We start from the raw sequence: 22,351 nt of genomic DNA, 5'->3' as shown, positions 1-22,351 counted from the left end.
AATATATCTTTTTCCTGATGATTAAAAATAAGGAGATAGCATAATCTTCTTTTCTCTCGTATTTATAATCTGTTACTATTGTTATAGTTATGGAATCATCAGCATAGGATTATGTGGTCCAGGAATAGTCAAGGCAGAAAAATTCTGTCAGAATAAGCAGCAAATTCACATATATATGTAGGTGTCAACCTACTCCATCCAATCTTTTTTTTTTTTGAGAGGATTTCACTGTATTCAGCAGTAGTCAGTTTTACAAGCTTTTTTTTTAATTACCATATCAAAATGCAAAAAAGTCACATAAAAAAGTGTCTCATCTTCTATCTTTTCTCTAGAAATTGTGCTCAATTATCAATAAAAGTATTTAAACTTCAAATTAACCTCCAATCAAAAATCCAATGTATATAACTGAGTCTTTTTAATAGCCAATATACAATATAATAAATAGAATTTACTTAAAAGAACAGTAGACCTCATTTATAATCATATTTGGTGGAATATTATGATCTGTGACTGTTCACCCTATTATGATTTCTTGATATAGAGTCTTTAATAATTAGCAAAAATGTAGAATTCCATTTGATCAGTCAATCAAACAAGCAAGACAGCATTTATGCATCCATCATTTTCTGGATTGTTGGTAACCTGTGCGTACTTTCCCCAGATAACTTTGCCTCCTTGTGTCACAAGGCCCAGCTCACTCACATTCACCTCAATGACAGTACCTTTGGTAATGACACTCAAAGTTGTATATAGTAGGGATCAGGGATTCTTCTTCACACCAAGTATGGGTAGGCAAAAAGTGGCTTTAAGTTCAGGGTGAGTTACATGAGCCTTCTTAAAACGCAAACCCATTGGTCTAATAAATCTTTCATATTTTGGTGGTTTTCAAGTAAAGCCATCCCCAACAAAGCAGACTTTAGTAACCATTCTCTTCCAAGCCTTCTTCTTCCTCTTTCCTGTACGAATAACCTTTAACACTTCTGTTTCTCCCTGGGCACAAACCTTTGGCAAGGGCACTTCCCATTTACCAGCTTTCTCTTTTCGTTTTTGTTTAATCATGTTGGAAAGGACTTTGGTTCGGGATTGACCTTCTCTGTCCAGCAGATATGCAGGCACTGCTCCTTGGGGAGTTTTTTCATCATTCTTTCACTTGGTATTTCTCTTTTCATGCATCTTGATAGTCTTTTTCATTTGAATCTTCTCAGCATGACGTTGTTTATGGTAAAGTTTGGCCTTTAGACCTATCATTTTCTTTGCTTTCTTTGAACATTCATGAGCCTCACGGCTTTCCTTCTTTCTCTTTTTCTCATGGTAATCCAAGCGGTAGCCATACCGCTTTCGGTGTAACTCTATGTACTCGTTCTGTGGCTTGACAACGGCTGCGTGCCAGTCAAGAGGCCGCTGAAATTGCTCCCAAAACTAAGACCCTCCAATGATAACTAACGAAATTCCACGAGTCGGAAAAGAAAAGGGTCTCTCTTTAATAAAACGTCCGAGTCCAGCTCGAGGCCTCGACACTTCTGTTCCGCTTCCTCCATCCAATCTTTAAGCAAATTTAGCACTGGAAATCAATCCATAAGAACTTACTAAGCAGTGTGCTGCGTTTGACATAGAGAATGAAGAAACAAGAAGTTTAGCACAATGCCTAGTAGGCCCTTGATAAATGTTCACTAACTGACTACATAGTTCCTGGTCACAAACAACTTCAACTCAAGTTGGGTATGAACTCATGAGTAAATAAGGGAACATAGTACAGTTGCAGAGGGGCAGGAAGGAAGAGAAATTCCTCTGGAAGGAGATGGACCATCATTTTCCGCAGGCAGAGACAGCTTTTAGCTATTACAGGGCATTTAAGGAGGAGAGATTATAATTAGAGGCTGTGGCCATAAACTGACTACAACTCTGTTGTTTTTAGAGAGTTGGGGGTCCAGTGAGAGGTACTGACTCATATAAACCTTCTGCATTTGAAAGACAGCTTAACTGTGTGACCCTGGGCAAATCATTTAACCTCCCCAAGCCTGACCTCAGTTTCCTCATTTGTGAAAGAGGATTAGTAAAACTTGCATTGTCTGCCAGAAAGGGTTGCTATGAGGGAAATACTTTGTAAACCATCAAATTGCTCTAAAAATGGGACTTCTTGTGACAATTCATCAAGCAGGGAAGAAAAAAAGAATTTTATCCAAGGAAGAATAAAATGACAGCTATACACAGCTGCCAATATGATTTCCCAGTGGGTAAGTCTGACCATATCAGTCCCCTACTCAATAAGTTCCAGTGACTCCCTGTTGTCTTCCAGGCCAAATGGAAATATCCATTTGGTATTTCGTGTCCTTTATAACCTGGTCCTAATTTGTCTTTCCCGACAGTTTCTAGACTACTTACAGCCTAGCTAAACTCGCCTTCTTATTCTTCCTCCCAAAAGGCAATCCATATGCCATGTGTCTATCCTCCAACCCTGGAATGCATTCATTCTTTATCACAGCCTCTCAAATTCTTAGTTTCCTTCAAAACCCATCTCGAGCACAACCTTTCACATGAAACTTTTCCTTATCCCCATAAACTGCCAATACTTCATCACAAAATTATCTATTTGGTATATACCTACATACATACATACATGCATACATACATATATATATATACATGTTCTTCCTCTACTCCTGCTACCTCCATATCCATCATAAACTCTGGGATGGCATGGGAAAATGTTTCACTTTTTGCCCCAGGACATACCACAATGCCTGATAGGTAGTGTCCGGCTCTTAAATCATCACAGCAGTGAAGAATTTGAAAGTTGGAAGGGATCTTATTCACCATAGAATACAACCTATTGATGAAAGGAATCTTCATAATATAATATACCTACAAGTGGTCATCCAGCCCCAGCTTGAGGACCTCCATTGAGAGAGCCACCACCTTTCAAAGCAGCCCATCCAACTTTGGCCCATTCTGATTCCTAAAAAGTTTATCTTTATACTAAATCTATTGATTGTTCCCCCTTTCCAGGTTCAAATAATAATTCTAATCCTTCTTCCACATGATAGTCTTTCAAATAATTAAAGGCAGCAATCATGTCCTACCTGAGGCATTTCTTCTCTAGGCTAAATACCCCCAGTTCCTTTATTTTCCACCAAACAGAAAATGATTCCATGGGACAAGAAATATTAAAACAAAATCAAGGTTGGGAAAAAAAGGTGAAAATATAAGGTTTTTCTATCTAAAATAACTGATCTGACAAACAAATTAAAGAGAAGTGATCTAAGAATCATCAGACTACCATAAAATCAATATTTTAAAAATGAAAGCCTGGATATCACATTTTAAGAAATCACAAATCAAAACTGCCAAGATCTCTAAGAATCTGCTGTTTCTCCTAAAAGAACCCCCCCCCCCAAAAAAAGAAAAGAAGCACAAATGCCTATCATGCTGAGCATAGGGCACAACCTGTACTTCTGCCCGCTGCTTGAACATGTACCGTTAGGAAATGATGAAGAGGTAGTAGAGTTTTACTCTTCAGATGAACAAGATGCCTGAAATTAATTGTGTCTCACTATACAAATGTTGCACTTACAATGTCTCCATCTCTCTTAATGAAAACTTTGGAATAATTGCTTTATAATAAATTAGCATTATACAAATTTAACTTTACATAAAGAATTCTGAAAGAAATCTGAATTCCAAAAAGACAGCTATGTTAACTTTACTGCATAGTACTGTACTCACTCTCTTCTTCTAGTCCTTTGCTTTGGCTCCTCGATATTCAGATGAGAATGACAACAAAGACATTACAAGTGAAAGCAGGTCTACTGAGTGACAGGGCTGCCAAATAGAGAGTTTGGCTTCAGATTTCTAGAACATAGAAGACCTCTGCTCCTCTCTACACACCTGCCTACTTGTTCTGTCCCATCTCCTACTATGTCTCTCTTCAGCCTGCGCAACTGGGTACCACCAGGTGTCTGTCCCCACTCCACCCCTTGTCCCCTGCCTCTCCTGTCTGTGCCTGTGTAATGCAGGGGGAAGAGTGGATGATATAAGGGTGTTATAAAGGTAGTTCAAGGGGCCCTTAGGCAGATGTAGAAGTTGGTATATGAAGCAGGGGTCCTCTGCCAGGTTCTCTGTTCTAAATTGGCCACTGCCAGCTTGCAACCCCATGAAAACATGGTTGCAGGTTTTTGCAGATAACACCTGTCAGACTTCCATATATCTGTCCCCTCCACCCATGTTCTTCCTCTTGGTTCAGGTTGGACCCCAACAAGGCTGGCCCCTGCTCTGTTCCTTCTCCCACTCTCACTTCTCTGTACCAGGCTCCTCTGTGTCCTTGAACCATGGTGCCAGCCCCCTCCCTCACTTGACCCCCTTCCTACTTCCCTACTTCCTTCCTTTCCCCACTTTGGCAGGCAAATTCACATTAGTAAAATCACTTTAAGTAGTAGTCTGCTAAGGAATGGTCTACTTACATAAAATGAGAACTGTCTGTTTTATAAATTGTATTTTCTTTTTTCCACTGACTCCAATTTATAGCCCCATTTCTGAAAGGCACTGCTTCTTGGAAACCAGAGGCTCTAAAGACTAATAACAGGTCTCTTGCATCCTCCTGGAATCATCTCTCCACCATTTTTCTCCATCTTTCCCAGTCAGCCTCTCTGTCCAGCTAGAGTTTTTTTTTCATCTGATGTCTTGTTCTCTTTTAAAAATCTCTTCTTGTTACAGAATCTAAACCTCAGACATCTTTGGCTATACCAAAAAGCCCTTGAATCCATGAAATTTGAGTGAGGAGGATTGAATGACTAAATGACAAATGAATTCTAATGACTAAAATTGGTTTGGAGAATTCTTTATAGAGTTTGTATTTCAAATGAACTAATAACAACAAAATATTAAATGTCTACTGTGAGGAAGGGACTTTGGATGACATAAAGTTGGACCAGACACAATCCATTGTCCCTGCCCTCATGGGGTTTGTCTTCTAGTAGGAGAGAAAAGACATAATTATAATCCAAATTAGAGTGTGGCAAATGGATTCAAGAACCCAAAGTAAAATAGCCATGACAACAGTTTGGAGATAGGGGGAGATTATTTCCCCTCTCTCCCATCAGCCAAGCTAATCAAAGATTGCTGGAGAGTGTATAACTTAATCCAATAATTCCCTTCTTCTTCTTCTTCTTTTAAAAAATGCTTGTCTTAACTCCCTAACTTAAAACCAGTTTGTACCTTCCTTAAGTCAAACCTAAGACAGGGAAGAGGTTTGGCAATAGGTTATGTGATAAGAGCTACAGTTCTAGCCCAGTCCCCACAAACTTCCTAAAAAAATTACTTGGGAAACCCATTGCTCAGGATAAAAGAGCTAGAAGAGCCTATGCTATACGAAGGGGCAGAGCTTTTGAAGACTATGAAAGAAAGGAATATTTACTGAGACTGAGTAACATGCAGGGGATGGGGAAGGGGGAGAATGTACATCAAGAAATATAAAGGAGGCCGCAAACTTTCTTCTCTTTATTAGTCAGACTCTAAAGAGAACCCCGCTGGCAAGAACATTGTCAGAGCTGGCATAAATAAAGGTAGTTACTGGGAAAGGATTAACAAGTAATGTTGGACATTGATTTTTACACTATACATCCCGCTACCATGTTTCATGAATATGTCTTGAGACCAGTTTTACTTCATCTGGATTCACATGAGGCAATTCATTTCTTCTAGATACACAGTGGGTAATTCTTTCCCTCACTCTTGTAAATGAATAGTTTAATTAGCATCTTAATTTGATCTTTAAACAAGGACAGGGGAAAAAAAACAACATGAAATGGTACATTATTTTCAGAAAAAAAATATTCTAAACAATCACTTTATACCCAATGTTTAAACAGGCAGATGATGTTGAAAGAAAAGCCATCTATTAAATACTATTTCTGACAATTAGGAAGGTTTCTAGTGTTTATGTTGGAGAGGGAAGTAATACAAAAGTAACTGAAAACATGCCAGAATAATTAACAGCTCTTGGCTCATTTAAATTATGTGCACATTCCATTTTAAGTGCTGAAAAAAAAACTGAAATGTATTCAGGCCTCTCTTTTTTTTTTTTATTCTTGGAAGAAAATTGATGCTCCCCCCTCCCATCACCCCCACTTGGTGTTGATAAGAAAAATTATTAGAATCTGTTGTATCATCATCATCAAAAGACTTTTCTTGGAAAACATCTCTTCTTGGCTGTTTTGTAGACTCACCTCTACTGTAATCAAAACCAAGAAATAACAACAACGGTGTTCTTTGAATAGAAGGCACCTTCCCTCCATGGAATTTGCGGACTTAGTTATGTAAAAAACAAATCTTTCCAACTATGACAGTTTCCTCTACTGCCAGTCCCCCAAAGACTGATCATCTCATGATCAGCTCTCCGAAATGGGGATTAAAAGCAGCAGCATTTCCAGAAAAAATGCGCAAATGATGCACTTAAGGACAAATCCAGAGTTTGTATTTTTATACGTTACTAAATGCCTACTATGTGTCAAGCACTGGTCTAGGTGCTAGAGACAACAACAACAAGAGTGAAACAAGTCTGTGCCCTTAAGGATCTTATGCTTTACCAAGGAGGAGCAATACATACAGGAAGAAGTAAATGCAAAATATATACTGAGTCAATACAAAGTCATTGGTAGGGTGAGGACATAGGAGAGAAGGTCTCCCATAGGAGGTAGTGCTTGACCCGAGCCATGAAGGAATCTGGGCATTGCAAGAGGCAGAGGTAAAGGAGAAGGGCATTCTTGCTGTGGCGTCGACTCCTGCAAAGAAAAGCATGGAGGCAGATGGATGTCCTGAACAAGGAACAGCCTATTGGGTACAGAGAATTCAAGGGGAAGTAATGAGTGAGCAGCCTGGAAAAATAGCCTGGGGGCTTTAAGTCTGAAATGAAGGAGTCTACATTCTCTCCTGCAGCCGCCTCCAGCAGGACAGTGACAGGATCAGACTTGTACCTAAGAACTATCACATTGGCAATGCGTGGAGGAGAGAAGATGACTCAAGGAGACCAATTAAAAGGCAATTGCAATAATCTCTGTGAAAGGTGACAAAGGTCTGAATTAGGGGAGTTGTGGCATGAAAGGACGAAAAGTGGCAATGCGCAAGAGCTGTAGAAATAGTATTCACACGTCTTGGTGATGGATTGGATTGGGGCGGGGAGAATGAATGAGAATGGAGAGTTTAAGATGACTTCTATTTTGTGAGCCTGTGACTGGAAGAATAGTACTTCCCATGGCAGGAAAAAAAAATGATGCTAGGAGGAAGAGCTAGAGTTTAGGGAGATAGATATTGAGTTCTATTTTGGGGCATTTTGAGTTTGAGATGCCTAAATGACGTCCAGGTAGAGATAGCCAATAGAAAGGTGAAGATGCAGGACTAGAACTGGAGAGAAATGAGAGCTGTATATGTAAATTTGGCAGTTGGGCTCACAGAAGTAAAAATTGAATCTGTGGGGATAACTAGGTAGCACAATAGATAGAGCATCGGGTTTGGAACTGGAAGGCCTCGGGTCCAAATTTGGCCTCAGACACTGCCTAGCTGTGTGACCTTGGATTGTCTAAGCCCTCGCTGCTCTTCTGTCTTAAAATTAATACTGTGACAAAGGGGAAGGGTTTTAGAAAAAAATCATAATAATTGAATCTATGAGAGCTAATGAGATCACCAATAGAGACAGTAGAGAGAAAAGAAAAGAGGTACCAGAGCAGAATCTTACAGCGTGTGTCAGATAGCCAGGAAGAGAACAAAGCCAGAGCACCTTCATGACAGCCATGCCAAGGAAAAAGAAGTATGAGCTGTAACAAGGACTGGGTGAGCAAGGCCCTGCTCCAGGGCATCAAATTTAGAAAGCAATGACATCCCTTGCACTCTTTTCAACAAGAAACAACAGAATTCATTTTCTAGTTAGGAAAAATAATTAGTTAAAATAGAAAGCTAGCAGATGGTGAATTGGGGTGAGCTCTTCTGCCCTATCCCAATTCTCCCCCCTCCCTTCCCTTCCCCTTCTGTTTTCCCTGTCATTAGTCAATGAAGGCTACATTTCACCCTGTTTGACCCCAGATATGCATGGTTTGTAGTATTTGCCTTGAGTGCAAAAAGGCCCTTGTTATGACTCAGCAAGAAGCAGAAGTAGAACATAAATTGATTTTGAACGTTGGGGAATGAAATAGGGAGCACCAGTCATTGTGCTGTTTGAAAAGAGACACAATCTTGATGGCAGGGAATTAGGTCTAAATCTGGTAGGAAAAACACTTCAGCGGTAATCAGTCATTACTCTGACCCAAAGATTATGCCATGAAAACTTTGGGATCTAAATAAGATTCATTTTAAATCACTTTCTATCTGGGTGACCATTGCCTCATATTTAGAATAAGAGGTTTGAAATGGATGACCTCTAAGGTCTTTTCCAGGTCTATCATTCTTTGAGTCTGTGAGTGCAGAAGCTACTTCCCTTTTGCACCATCATGGCAGACCACACCATGCTAATGTCAGAGTCCTCAAAAAAACAAAAACAGGTCGTGAAATGGCAGGTCATCAAGTGTGCCACCATCTCTGTGCCCTCACTGATGGGGAGAGGGTGAGTAGAAACCAGGAATATAAGTTTCACCAAAATAAATGAAGGCAATTCTCCAGATGATTCAAGAAGATAGGAGAAAGGGGCAGATAGGTAGCACAGTGGTTAGAGTTGGGAAAACCTGGGTTCAAATCTGGCCTCAGATACTTCCTAGCTCTGTGACCCTGGGCAAGTCTCTTAATTCTAACTGCCTAGCTCTTACCAATCTTTAACTTTACAGTTGATACTTAGTATTGTTTCTAAGACATAAGGGTTTAAAAAAAAGACAGGAGAGGAAGAAAAGAGAAAGAAAGAAGGAAGGAAGAAAAGAAAAAAAGAAAGAATGAGAGAGAAGAGAGAGAGAGAGAGAGAGAGAGAGAGAGAGAGAGAGAGAAAGAGAAAGGGAAGAGAGGCGGAGAAGAAGGGAGGGAGGGAGACACTGTGCAGATATCTCATCTGATCCTCATAAAAACCTTGGGAGGTAGATGCTATCACTACCCTAGCTTTATAATTCAGGAAACAAGGTAAACAGAAATGAAGTGATTTGTCCAGAGTCATACATGTAATAAAAAGGAGGTTGAATTTGAATGCAGGTCACCCTGATTTCAAGCTCAGCATTCTATCCACTCTATTACCTAGGTGGGAGTGAAGTGTATGTGGCAGGGGGATGTCTGAAACATGATGATATGTGAAAGAGTGCTGGCCTTGGAGTTAGGAACACTTCAGTTCAAATTCTGATATTTGCATTTACTAGCTATGTGACTACAGGGAAATCACTTTAACTCTATAATCCTTGGTTACATCTATAAAATGGGGATAATACCTGCAGCAACTACCTAACTGATAGCAAAATAGAAGAATGTAATGGACAGAAAGCTAACCTTAGAGGCAGGAAGACTTGGGTTCAAGTCCTACCTCTGACAAACTAGCAATGTGGCTTATATTCGTAGAGAGAATTTCCCACTAGGAGTTCCCTCAGAGCAACTAAGTGGCTCAGTGGACAGAAAGCCAGGCCTGGAGTCAGGATATCTTGGGCTCAAATCTGGCCTCAGATGCTTCCTAGCATCTCTCTTTAATTACACATCTAAGAGCTATGTGATTCTGGACAAGTCACTTAGCCCCCATTGCCTAGCCCTTACACTCTTCTGCCTTAGAACCAATACTTAATACTAGACAGAAAGTAAGGGGTTTAAAAAATGGGAGGGGGAGTTGTCTATACTAGTGAATTAATAGATCTAGACCAGAAAAAAAAAGACACAGAAAGAGACAGAGAGATGGAGGGGCAGGGGGGGAGGAGAGAGACAGGGACTGAGAGACAGAAAAGGAGAGATACTTCCCATGATTGTTGTGAAGCTCAAATGAGATAGTGCCTGGAAAACATATTACAAACTTCCAATAATTGCCTCAATTAGCTAGCCATCTCATCCTGTAAGAGGAGGCATGTCCTAATAGAGCTCTTGTCAAACATTTTCCTCTTTGCACAATGTGATGTAACTCTGGAGATTGCCAACCTTATTGGAATTTGTTTTAAAACTCTACATATCACTTTGAAGAAATGGACATGATGACTGTAAGCAGTCACTGCCATGGTCACAGGGCAGAATCATACTTCTTACAACAAACACTGATGGGTACATAATATACTCTTTAAAACGAAGATACTTTGTCAAAGTACAAAGGTTTGCTTATCCTCAAGGACTCTTCCAATATATGTAACAGCAACTGGTATGGAGGATAATGCCATCTGCTGGGTTAATCAACATTTGGGTTACACCCTTGATCCATGTATGGGATCCCATTGATTTTTTAATTCAAAGATATTATAAAATCCAAATTGTCTCCCTTCCTCCTTTCCCTTTCCCTCCCAGAGATGTTAAGCAATTTGATCTGGGTTATACATATATCATCATGCAAAACATATTTCCATGTTGTTCATTGTTATAAGAGAAAACTCATGTAAAACCAAAACCCCAAAATAAAAACATAAATAAATGAATGTGGGAAATAGTATGCTTTGATCTGCATCCAACTCCAACAGCTCTTTCTCTGTAGGTGGAGAGCATTCTTTGTCATATGTCCTTCAGAATTGTCCTGGATCCTAAGTCTTTCACAATTGATCATTATACAATATTGCTGTTACTGTGATCCATGTTCTCCTAGTTCTGCTTATTTCACTCTGCATCAGTCCATAAAGGTCTTTGCAGCTTTTTTCCTGAAATCATCCTGTTCATCATTCCTTCCAGACAATAGTATTCCATCACCATCATGTACATTTGTTCAGCCATTCCCCAATTGATGGACACCCTCTCAATTTTCAATACTTAGCCACCATAAAAAGCTGCTATAAATATTTTTGTACAGTAGGTCCTTTCCCCTTTTTTTAATGATCTCTTTGGCATACAACCCAGTAATGCTATTACAGAATCAAAGGGTATGCAAAGTTTTATATCCCTTGGGTTATAGTTCCAAACTGCCCTCCAAAATGGTTGGATCATTTCACAGCATCACCAACAATGTATTAGTGTCCCAATTTTGCCACATCCCTTCCAATATATATCACTTTCTTTTACTGCCATATTGGCAATCTGATAGTTATAAAGTGATACCTCAGATTTGCTTTAATTTATTCCATTGATTTTGAGAGAACTTTTGCACAAAACTCAAGGATAGAATGAAACCTGAATTACTTTTTTAAATCACTGTGCTTATTAGAAGAGCCTTTTCATACTCCCTACTCCGTTCTTTGAACCTCAAAGTACATCCATTATATTCTGTTTGATTTTCCTCTTCCATGCACTTAGCATGAAATTATGATTCATCCTTAAGATTTGCAAAATAAGGATGGAACAATGATTCATCCTGGCTGGCATCCTGTCTCTGACAAGGAAGGATGCTGAGTGTTTCAGGAGAAGATATAGATCTCCTATTTTATTCCCTTCATGTAAAACTTAGGATGTAGAGAATCCGACTTGCACTTGTCCCACTGAAGCTGGGGACCAGCTACTGCCTCAAAGCTCAAGTAGCAATAATCTTTTTGACTTTTGTCCTCACCATCAAAGTGCTACTATGCCCCAGGCATGTAAGAGCTTTATAAACATTATCTCATCTGAGCCTCACAAAAGCCTTGGGAAGTAAGTGCTGTTATTGTCCCTTTTTCATATTTAAGGAAACTAAGGTAAATAGAGATGGATGAAGTGGAAAGGCTTAGTCAGGTAGTTTCTGATACCTTGCTAAAAATGCATTGATGTTTGCTTCATTAATATCCTCTAGCAAAAAAGGAACACAGTAATAAAGTTTGGAACCTAATGTTCAACTGTACTGGATAGCAGGTAATTTAAAAACTGGGAAGAAAAACAAATAAAACAAGCTCAAATAAGAGGATAAAGCTAATTCCCAGAAGTCTTTTCTAATAAGCAGACTATTGGCATTAATCCATCCTGGGAAAGAACTTATATTGGATAGGTCTTCGGAGGATCTTTTTTTTTCCTTTTCTTTTTTTTTAGTTCCCCTGCCTCTCTTGGATACCCAATGAAAATGGAGTCGATTCAGGTATCCAAGTAAATATTTGACCTTTGGGTGGTTTATCTCATTAAAAACTTGCTGCCAGGTAAGGTTTATTTCTAGAATTGCCTCATATTTGGTCATCGATCCAATATTCTCCACTAAATGAAACCATGAGTAATGCTCTTCAGAAAGGAATCACCATTTCTTAATTCCTGCTCCTGAAGGTGAAAGGGATCTATCTACATTCAGTATCAGCTGGCAAGCTATAGCCATGTGCTTGTGTGACTATAGTTTTCTCTACTGGAAGCATTTATTATTAGCCATATAATAAATTAATGCCATTCTTCTTCATTTTCTTTTGCCATCTTTCTGATCACAAAATACAACATGCTTTATAGAATCGTCTGTTATTTAGCATAGGAAAGAGAGGACTTGGTCTGAGAGACGGGGACTGGGGTTTTAGTCCCAGCTCTGCCTCTGGTCCATTGTGTGACCAAAGCCAAGGCATCAACTCTGTGATCATCAGTTTCCTAAAAGGGAAAGTGAGGAAGTTGGAATGGACGATCTCTAAAATATCTAACTATTTTTAGTTAGCAGCAAGGAACCCCAGTGGATTGAGTGCTGGATTTGAAGTTAGAAAGACTTGGATTCAAATCCCGCCTGGGCCACTTATTATTGACCCTAGGGAAAGTCACTCAACTTCTCCATATGTCAGTTTTCTCCACTGCCAAGTGGAGATAATAAAAGCAGCCCCTCATGGAGTTGTTATGAGAACCAAATAAGAAAAAAATATTTTTTATTTTTTGCAAATCCTAAATAAAACAATATGTAAATGACGGAATAAAGGAAAGGAATAAGAATGTATTAAGTGCCTAAACTCTTTGTAAATGGCCAGGTAGATGGTACAGGGGATAGAATACCTGGGCTGGAGTCAAGAAGACCTGAATTCAGATCTAGCCAGACACTTCCTAGCTGTGTGAACCTGGAGAAGTCACTTAATCCTGTTTGCCTCAATTCCTCATCTGGAAAATGAGCTGGAGAAGGAAATCAGCAAATTGTTCCAGTATCTTGCCAAGAAAACCCCAAATGGCCACAAAGAGTGGAACATGATTTAAATAATGGAACAGCAACAAATAGAATGATTTGCATGATAAGGATAAGTCAATCCTGAATGAGTGGTGTTTTAATGAGGGGGGGGGGAGATAAATGCCAACTCAGCTCCTCCTCTTTATGAGATGAATTCTCAAGTGGGGAGATGTCTGCTGGCTAAGCACCACACCTAAGGTTGAGGGAGGTTAAAACATGGGAGTCACTCAGACTGATTGTCTCAACAACTGACTTTTGTAAACTAGGAAGTATCTGAAGCCAGGTGTTTGTATTTATGTCCAACAATATTTCTCTTGTATTGTATTTAACAATGAAGGATGTAGCTATGTAAAACATTCCTAAAACACAGAGCAAGTTCCTCCTTTGGATACTGGTGGTTTGTTTTGGTTCCTGTGGGAGGCAAGGGCAAATACATCTTCCTGTTCAGTTGCAGTCCTTGATCACTTTATAATAGGGCACATCCTTAAATTCCATTAGGGCTGGCACTATTTTGTTTTCTCTTTGTAGTCCCAGCACCAAGGATGATGCATCGAACACAGTAGGTCCTTTAGTAAATTCTTATTAAATGAATGAATGAATGAATGAATGAATGAATGAATGAAAGTTCCCAGCAACCAACAGAACATATTCTGTGAGAGTTCTTGGCAAATTCCAAGGCAAAATAATGGTCCACATATCTAAGGGCGGGTGGGATCTTTGATGGAGTAAGCAGATTATTCCATGACAATGAAATACCAATAGGGCACTTAGTTGCCAACCAAATGACTAACCTCTGGGAATTCCCCTACTATCTCTCTAGATAGACCTCTCTCCTTAAAAGGTACTCCATGCCTATTCCCCATACCCCTAATACACACAGCTTTCTTTCTCTAGCAACAGTAGGGTTTTATACCATTATCCCAAGGTCAGGCAAACTAGACTGACTACCAGCTGTTCCCCTGACAGGTTGGGCTTCTCCCTCTTTTATGTTCCCCAGACTTGAAACATATTTCCTACTCATTTCCTTTCAGATGCTTGTTTTCCCTTGATACTCAACTCAGGTAATGCCTAATAAATCCATGAAGCTGCCCTTGATCTTCTCACCTCTTAGTCATTTTTTGCTTCTCAAATATTCCTAAGCACTGATTCTTCCTTTGCTCTCTTCATTCCCTACGTTACATTTTTAAAATAAATATGTGTATATGTCACACCCTCCCAGGTAGGATGTAAGCTCCTTAATTGCAGGGATGACTTCATTTTTTTTTAAACCTGCAATACTTAGTAAAGTGCCATCGGCACACAGCAGGCAATAACTGCTTATGGACTGAGTGAATGAAGACCCCTTTTAGGGGTTGCTCGAAAGCTTATTGGGGCAACTTGGTGATACAGTAGATAGAGCACTAAGCCTGGAATAAAGAAGACTCATCTTCCCAAGTTAAAATTTGGCCTCAGATACTTTCTAGCTTTGTGACCCTGGGCAAGTCGCTTACCTCTGTTTGCCTCAATTTCCTCCCCTATAAAATGAACTGAAAGAGGAAATGGCAAACTACTCTACTATCTTTGCCAAGAAAACCCCAAATAGTGTCATAAAGAGTTGGGCATGACCGGACAACAAAAGCCTATTATAAGACTAAATATTAAGTATATCATTCCTTAGTTTTCATTCCTCTGTGTTGGTTCTTTTCCAGACCACTCCTTAGTCTTCTTTCCAAGGATCATCATGTAAGTCCCACTCCACTTTTCATGGGCGTGCCTGTATCCTCCCTCTCCTTCTTCCACTCTCCCTCTTCCCCCCCTCTTTCTTTCTATCTCTCTCTGCCTATCTCTGTGTTACTCTGTCTCTGTCTTTCTTTCTCCTCAATTCCTATTTACTCAACTATAATCTTTATTCAAATGACTTCCTACTTCTCTCTTGAATTCCAGTCCTACATTTCCAGCTGCCTGCTAGAAACTTCCACCTGGTCACTACATAAATATCTCAAACTCATCAGGTAAAAAAAAAAAATCATTATATTACCTGCTAAATCCTTTCCTTCTCCTAATTTTCTTCATTTTTTAATTGTCAAGAGCTCTATTTTCTGGTCATTGGGGTACTATCCTGCAGTCATCCTTCATTCTTCAGTCTCTCCTCTGACCCCACCCCAAACACACCAATCACTTGCCAAATCTTGTCAATTCTAACTAAACAACATCTTTCGCCTCCAATGCCTTCTCTCCACTCAATGTCATGCAGTTCAGGCCCTTATCACCTCATAAAAACCATGTGAATGGTAGAGAATGTAGGCATGCTTATACATGTCTATGCAGAGCTACACCGGTAAGTCAAGGCTCCATTTTTCTAAACGATAGGCTCTTTCTAAAGTTGCTCCACTCCCCACTACTCACCCCTAATTAGGTTGGCATTCATGTGTAGAATCTCAAGAGAAAGTTATGTCTTTGAGTAAAGAACCCCTCAAAGCAGCAGGCTCCAAGGCACTCCTTTCCCTTGGTAAGGGACTAGCTACATAGAAAACAAAGAAAACCACTGAGGATACTCAGATGGTTTATTCTCCAGCTTACTCTACTATTTCAGTCCTGAACTACATTTCCTGTTTCCTAAATGAATATAATGTTCATCTCAACTCAAACGAAGCAGATTTTTTAATCCCTTTCATTCCCATAGAGAACAGATTTCTACATCCTAAGCAAAAAGGAAAAAAAAATTGAGCTTCCCCATCCTACCTGGTCAACAAGAGACCCAGAATCCCTGGGTATTAGAAAACTGAAAAATTCCTGACATGTATCACCTGTGGGATGTTTTGGGTTTTTTTCCCATAGGAAAGGAACCATGGGGAGGCCTTTTTAGTTTTGACATTCCTGCAGGATTTGCCAGAGCCCACTAGCTGATCTGGGGGTGCATGCCTTTGTGCTGCCCAGAAACTCCTTTGGGACTGCCACCCAGGCTGTGTGTGGTGTTGCAATATTCCACCCCACCCTTCTTGTCATTTAGGAAGCTGCCAGTACCACTCCCAGATGATCCAAGACTGTAGGACTCTGTTTTGCACAGAGAGCTTGGGGAGATGCTGCTAGAGATATGGAGGGGTATATGGAGAAACACAGGTAGTCTCATTTCCAGCCTTCCTAGGAACTCTACCAGCTACAAAGAACATTCTTCCACAGGAGAAGTAAATGCTGGATAGCTTTTGTTCATTTTCTTCCTGGGCATGGATGCTAATTTATCACTAAATTACTTTTTTATTTGTTTGTTTTGTCTTGGGTTTTTTTGTTGTTTTTTTTTAAATCCTTACCTTCCAACTTGGAATCAATCCAAGGCAAAAGAGTGGTAAAAGCTAGGCAATGGGGGTTAAGTGACTTGCCCAAGGTCACACAGCTGGGAAGTGTCTGAGGCCAGATTTGAACCTAGGACCTCCTGTCTCTAGGACTGACTCTCAATCCACTGAGCTACCCAGCTGCCCCCAAATTACTTATTTACAACATGGCTACCATTAAATGTGCAGAATAATATAGACAGGAGAATCTCATCAATTCTCTTTTTCAATTATTTCCTAAAGACCCCACAACATAATCCTGATTCATTTGTTTAAAAAGAAAAGGCCACTAAAATGCAAATTCAACCCAATTCAGAGCATTATTTTGTCTTTTCTGAATCTTACTAACCTGCCCTGTTCAAGAAGTTTCAAGATTTCCTATTAAACTTTGGTCAAATGTGGTGGTATAGACCTATAATCCTTGCTACTGAGAGACTGAGGTCGGTGAATTATTTGAGCTCTGGAATTCTAGGCTAAAGTAAGGTTAAAGCTGATTGGGTGTCCATGCTAAGTAGAGCACCTATATGGTTGCTTAAAGAAAGGCAAACCAGCCCAGCCTGGAAATGGAGCAAGCCATACTTCTGAACCAACCAAAAGGGGGACTGAGTCCATGAGTGACCACTACACTTTCAGCCAAGGCAAGCTGGGAAGACCCAATTTCTGAATATATATATGTGTGTGTGTATAGATATGTATGAATATACATAGATGGATTTGACTTCATTGGTCCACATTCTATACCAGTGCAGATTGCAACTCTTCCACAAAGAAGTATGAAATGTGAACCAATGAAAGCGGAGATCACAGGTTGCTGTGTCTAAAAAAATCCAGCTATCACTCGGTGGCCAGGTTTCTTGTGATGACTTTCTCCACTAGACTTTTGCTTGAATGAGACAAAATATACTCAGAGTCTGAACATAACATTTTAAAATCTCCTCTAAAGACCTACTCTGATGCCTCAACCTGGCATGAAATGATTCTGGCATCCAAAGTGTTAGCTATTCTTGAGTCCCCCATGTGTCTGACTAGTGAGCAATCTCTGCTTTTATCTAAGTCACTGATAAAGCACAGGGTGGAAAATGGTTTTCTGAGGCGCTCCATTGGAGCTCTCCTTCCATGTTGTTGTGGAACCATTTTCTCTTTGTCCATTGACCTCATCTTGTCTCAAAATCCATCGTGGGTATCCAGAAGCCCAGAAGACCCACCCTCATGGGGTCCTTCGGCCCGTGTCTTCCTCCATTACCCCCGTTCCCCCAGTCAAGCCAGGCCCAGCACTCGTGGCTAGATTGCTTGACCATATCTGCTCACATAGTTTGGATAATATAGAAATCACTAACTCTATATCTTCCAGTAAGATGGAGGTTTTCTTTTCCTTCTGATTAACCTAAAGACTCCTAGCCCTTGCCAACTGCCTCAATGCTAAACATTTGGACTTCTGGGCTTTTCTGCCCACCCTGCAGTTCAGGAACTATGTAGATTTTCTATTTTATATCCTCAATACTTAGCTTAATGATAACATATAGTAACGATTTAATAAGGTTTTCTTTATTCATACATTTTCAATAGTTCTGGCCTTTCTACTTGTTCTGAATTCACCTAATTGTACTACAACTTAACCTATATATTTTCAGCCTTCACTGATAAAATTTATCAAATCTTTATCAAATGCCACTAAAATACAAGCCAACTATATCTAAAGTTTTTCACTGATCTACCACACTAATAACCCCATTAGAAAGCAGAAATAAGGTGAGTCTGGCATGATCTGCTCTTGAAGAAACAATGTCAGCTCCTCTTGATTACTGCTTTCTTGTCTAGCTGCTCCCTAACTATCCCTATAATGATATATTCTATAATTTTCCAGGAATCAAAGTCGGGCTCACTCCCCTGTAGTTTTCAGATTCCATTCTCCTCCCCACCTTTTTTTTAAAAATCAAGTCAAGATTTACCCTTTTCCAATCCAGTAGTATCTCTCCCATTCTCCAAGATCTTTCAAATATCTCTAATAAGGGCTCAGTTCTTTCAGGACCCTAGGATGTGGGTCACCTCAGCTTGGTGATTTGAACTAATCAAGGACAACTAAGTTTTATCTTACATTCTCCCTATTTATCTTGACCATCAACCACAGCATCCATTTTTGTTTTGTCTTATACAGTACAAGAAGTTTTCTTTTTGGCAAAAGATCAATAAGTAGTACATTGGATTGAGCACTAAGCTTAATATCAGGAAGTTATGAATTAAAATCTTGTTTCAGACCCTTACTAGCTAGGTAACCCAAGGCAAATCATGTACTCATTTTGGGCTTCATTTTCCTTATCTGTCAAATGAGATAGTTGGACTTGGTGGCCTTTAAGGTCCCTTCCAGATCTAAATTTAAGTTCCTGTGAAACAAACAAAAAGAAGACTAGTAGAATTTTCTCTTCATTATCCATTACCATCTTTCATTCTCTGCTTCCCATCCTTATAAAGTGTCAAAGTTCTTGGCTCTCCAGCCTCTTCCCTATCATGTCCTTGACTTCATAAGGCAAACACAAACTTTGACCAGACCACATTGACTACATAGGCTGATCCCTTCCCTGGAGCCAAGTCAATGGTCAGTGTTCAAAAGAAACAGGGAACAGGAAAATACTGTTGTTTCACCAACAGTCCCATCTGCTGTTCTCTCTTTGTTACTAATTGCTTGTCTTTGATCCCATTCTTCCCAGTTCTGTTAATTTTGTGTCTCCTGACTTTGGCTGTCTATTACATCACCCAGACTCTAGTGCTTACTCTACTGTTTCCAGTGAGTTAATTCTAAGCTTTCTAGTTCTGATCCTACATATTACCCTTAGCTCAGTATATGACATCATTACGTCAGCATGTAGCCACAGTCTTTGGCTAATGCCAGACTACTGATTTCTGTCCCTGGCTCCATCTTCCACCCACACAACCCATGACGGTGAGGATGAGTCAGTGCCACTCATCCCCACAACTGGGAAAATAACTCAGCATGCAAGTCTGCCCATTGTGGGTCATTAGCATTGTTCCCTGCATAGGGAGGACAGCATATTTACTTGCATTCCAAGCATATAATCCTCCTACTACAGAAAGCAATTTACTCTGCAATCACGCTCAATAGTTAAGTGGCACACTTGCCATGTTTCATTCACTCTACAGGTAGGAGGAGAGAACAATATTAATATCTTTCTTTGGGAGGTCAGGGCAACTTTTTTCAATATAAGTAACTCAGGGACAGAGTTAGGAATTAGGTCTTCTTTCCAGTCCAAGATTCAACTGAATAGATTTGTAACTAGGAAATCATGCAAAAAGTATTTTAAAAAAGTCAATCTTGTCTTTTTTTAATGTGATTTGTTAATTAAACATAGAGTGATTGGCTAGTTGACAAATTCTCAACTGTCTATCTAAAGTTCTAGATTTAATATCAGAGCACCAGACTTCTAAATGTGACTTTTTAACTACCTATGTGACCTTAGGCAAGTCATTCCTCCTTTTTTGGACCTTGAATGATCTAGTCCATTTAACTTTCTATCCATACTCTGTGATACAATGACACTGGCCTCCTTGGTGTTCCTTACACAAGATTCTCCATCTCCTGACTCTGAGCACCTTCACTGGCTTTCCTCCATTCCTGGAATTCTTTCCTTCCTACACTTAACCTCCTACCTTCTTTCTTGAAGTTTCAACTAAAGTCTCATCTTCTGTAGGAAGTCTTTCCTAGTCCTCCTTAATCTTAATGCCTTCTCTCTGAGAACATCTCCAAGTTGTCCTGAGTATACATATGAATGTATAGATAGAAGATAGACACTAGATAAATAGATAGATAGATAGATAGATAGATAGATAGATAGATAGATAGATAGATAGATAGATAGATAGATAGACAGACAGACATATTTTTTAAACCCTACCTTCTGTCTTGGGATTGATCCTAAGTATTGGTTCCGAGGCAGAAGAATGGTAAGAGCTAGGTGATGGGGGTTAAATGACTTGCCCCAGGTCTAAGAGAGAATTTAAGGGTTAAAAAAAAGTCTCAAAGGACACTGGCATGGTTCAAGGTTCTGTTCTCCAATTAGACAATTTATTCAGTATTCTCTCATACTTTTCCTCTCTCATTCCAAGTGGTTCTTCATCAGACAACATTTCTTTCAGTTTTATTGTTTTGCAATTGGTAGCTGAAATATATCTGAATGGTATAATTCTGTTCCATCCCAGGGAAATTCTCAGTGTGTGAAAAAAAATCTTCAAAAAAATGGAAGTTTTTCATTCCCTTCTGCAGATGGTGGTGGTGGTGGTGGTGGCTTTGGGGTTTTGTTGGTTGATTTTTTTGTTTGTTTTAAGGGAAGGGATTAGTTAGCCATGTTCCTGAACCTAAAATGAAAAACTTCAAGCCAGCAGAGAAAAGGAACCCAAAAAAAAATCTGAAATCTACATACTGTATGACAACACTGACATCTGTTGGCTAGGAATGTCCTGAGTTCTAATAGTCACTACAGCTCCAGCCTTTTTACAGCAATTGAAGGAAAGCTGCCTCAGATAATCCAATCTCCTCCTTCATCACCATTTCTAGATCTGATAGTGTGAGATCTGAACTGATAAAACTATGCAATGTTTCTCATTCCAATTAGAACCAAAACTTGTACTCATGCTTGTCATGTTAGCATATTCCTTTGCACAAAATAATGTTTCAGATCATAACGAAACCTTTCTCCTAGATCAAAAATCAAATAGCATTTTGTACAATTAACCCATTGTGTCCTGTGCAAAACACAAAACCAGAAAGTTTTGACATTTAAATTCTTTTCTCACATGATCCTCTGTAGTTGTAGCTTCTGTGATGAACTAGTCTTCATTTTCTTTCTAAATCTCTCCCTAACTTTCTTCTCCTTTTCTTCCTCCTCTCCATTAACTCATCAAATTTCTATCCAGAATCCTTGGTGCTCTCCTTTTATTTATTCCCTCATTCTTAGTTATTTCATCCACATAGTTTAATTATCTGTGAAATAAGGAAGAGAGTCAGAATGGTAGAGTAGACTAAGTGTCTGGATTCAAATCAGTATTTGTACTCTGACACATACTAGTTGTATAACCCTGAGCAAGACACTCTTAACAAGGCTATAAACTACTGAACTTAGTGGAGGGAATTAATACAGTGGGAAGTTATAATCATCATTATCTCCTCAAACTCCAATCCATCATCTATTTCAGGGACTGAAGGAAAGGAGAAAGGAAGGAAGGAAAGACAGCAAAGTAGGGAAACATCAGCTAGTGAGGACCATTGTGCCCTGAGCTTTAAAGACATAGCAGGAATCCTGAGGTCAATTGAGCCTCCTCAGATTCAGAGAAATGAACAGCATGGCCCAAAGTTGTATGCTGACTTTCCATTCCATCTCTGGAAAACTCTTTATTTTATTTCTATCTTCTGACTTCCCTGGCTTCTTTTAAGACTATGAAACTATTCAATGTCTCTCATTGATGCCTTTCCTCTGAGACCATCCCCATGTTGTCCTGAATGTGTGTGTGTGTAGGAGACAGACAGACAGATTATATAGATAGACAGATTAGATAGACAGATAGACAGACAGATAGATAGATAGTAAATAGGTAGACCTGGAGATAGGTAGGTAGATAGATGGATGGATAGATAGATAGATAGATAGATAGATAGATAGATAGATAGATAGATATAGACAGACAGGCAGATAGATAGATTGATAGATTGATAGACAGGCTGATAGATATATGGACAGACAGATACATACATATATATGTACATAGACAGATGGATAGATAGACAGATAGATAGACTGATAGACATATGGACAGACAGACAGGCTGGTAGACAGAGAGAGAGAGAGAGAAAAAGAGAGAGAGAGAGAGAGAGAGAGAGAGA

At 39.5% G+C, this 22,351-nt stretch overlaps 1 pseudogene; it reads right to left on the bottom strand.

Annotated features, from left to right (window-relative positions):
* Positions 1 to 588: 588 nt before the first annotated feature.
* LOC123249946 lies at positions 589 to 17,759 on the bottom strand (annotated as a pseudogene).
* Positions 17,760 to 22,351: the final 4,592 nt, after the last annotated feature.

The sequence above is a fragment of the Gracilinanus agilis genome, chromosome 5 (assembly GCF_016433145.1).
Source record: "Gracilinanus agilis isolate LMUSP501 chromosome 5, AgileGrace, whole genome shotgun sequence".
Lineage (NCBI taxonomy): Eukaryota > Metazoa > Chordata > Mammalia > Didelphimorphia > Didelphidae > Gracilinanus > Gracilinanus agilis.
The sequence above is the reverse complement of the archived record's forward strand: the minus strand, read 5'-3'. Positions and strand labels throughout refer to the sequence as shown.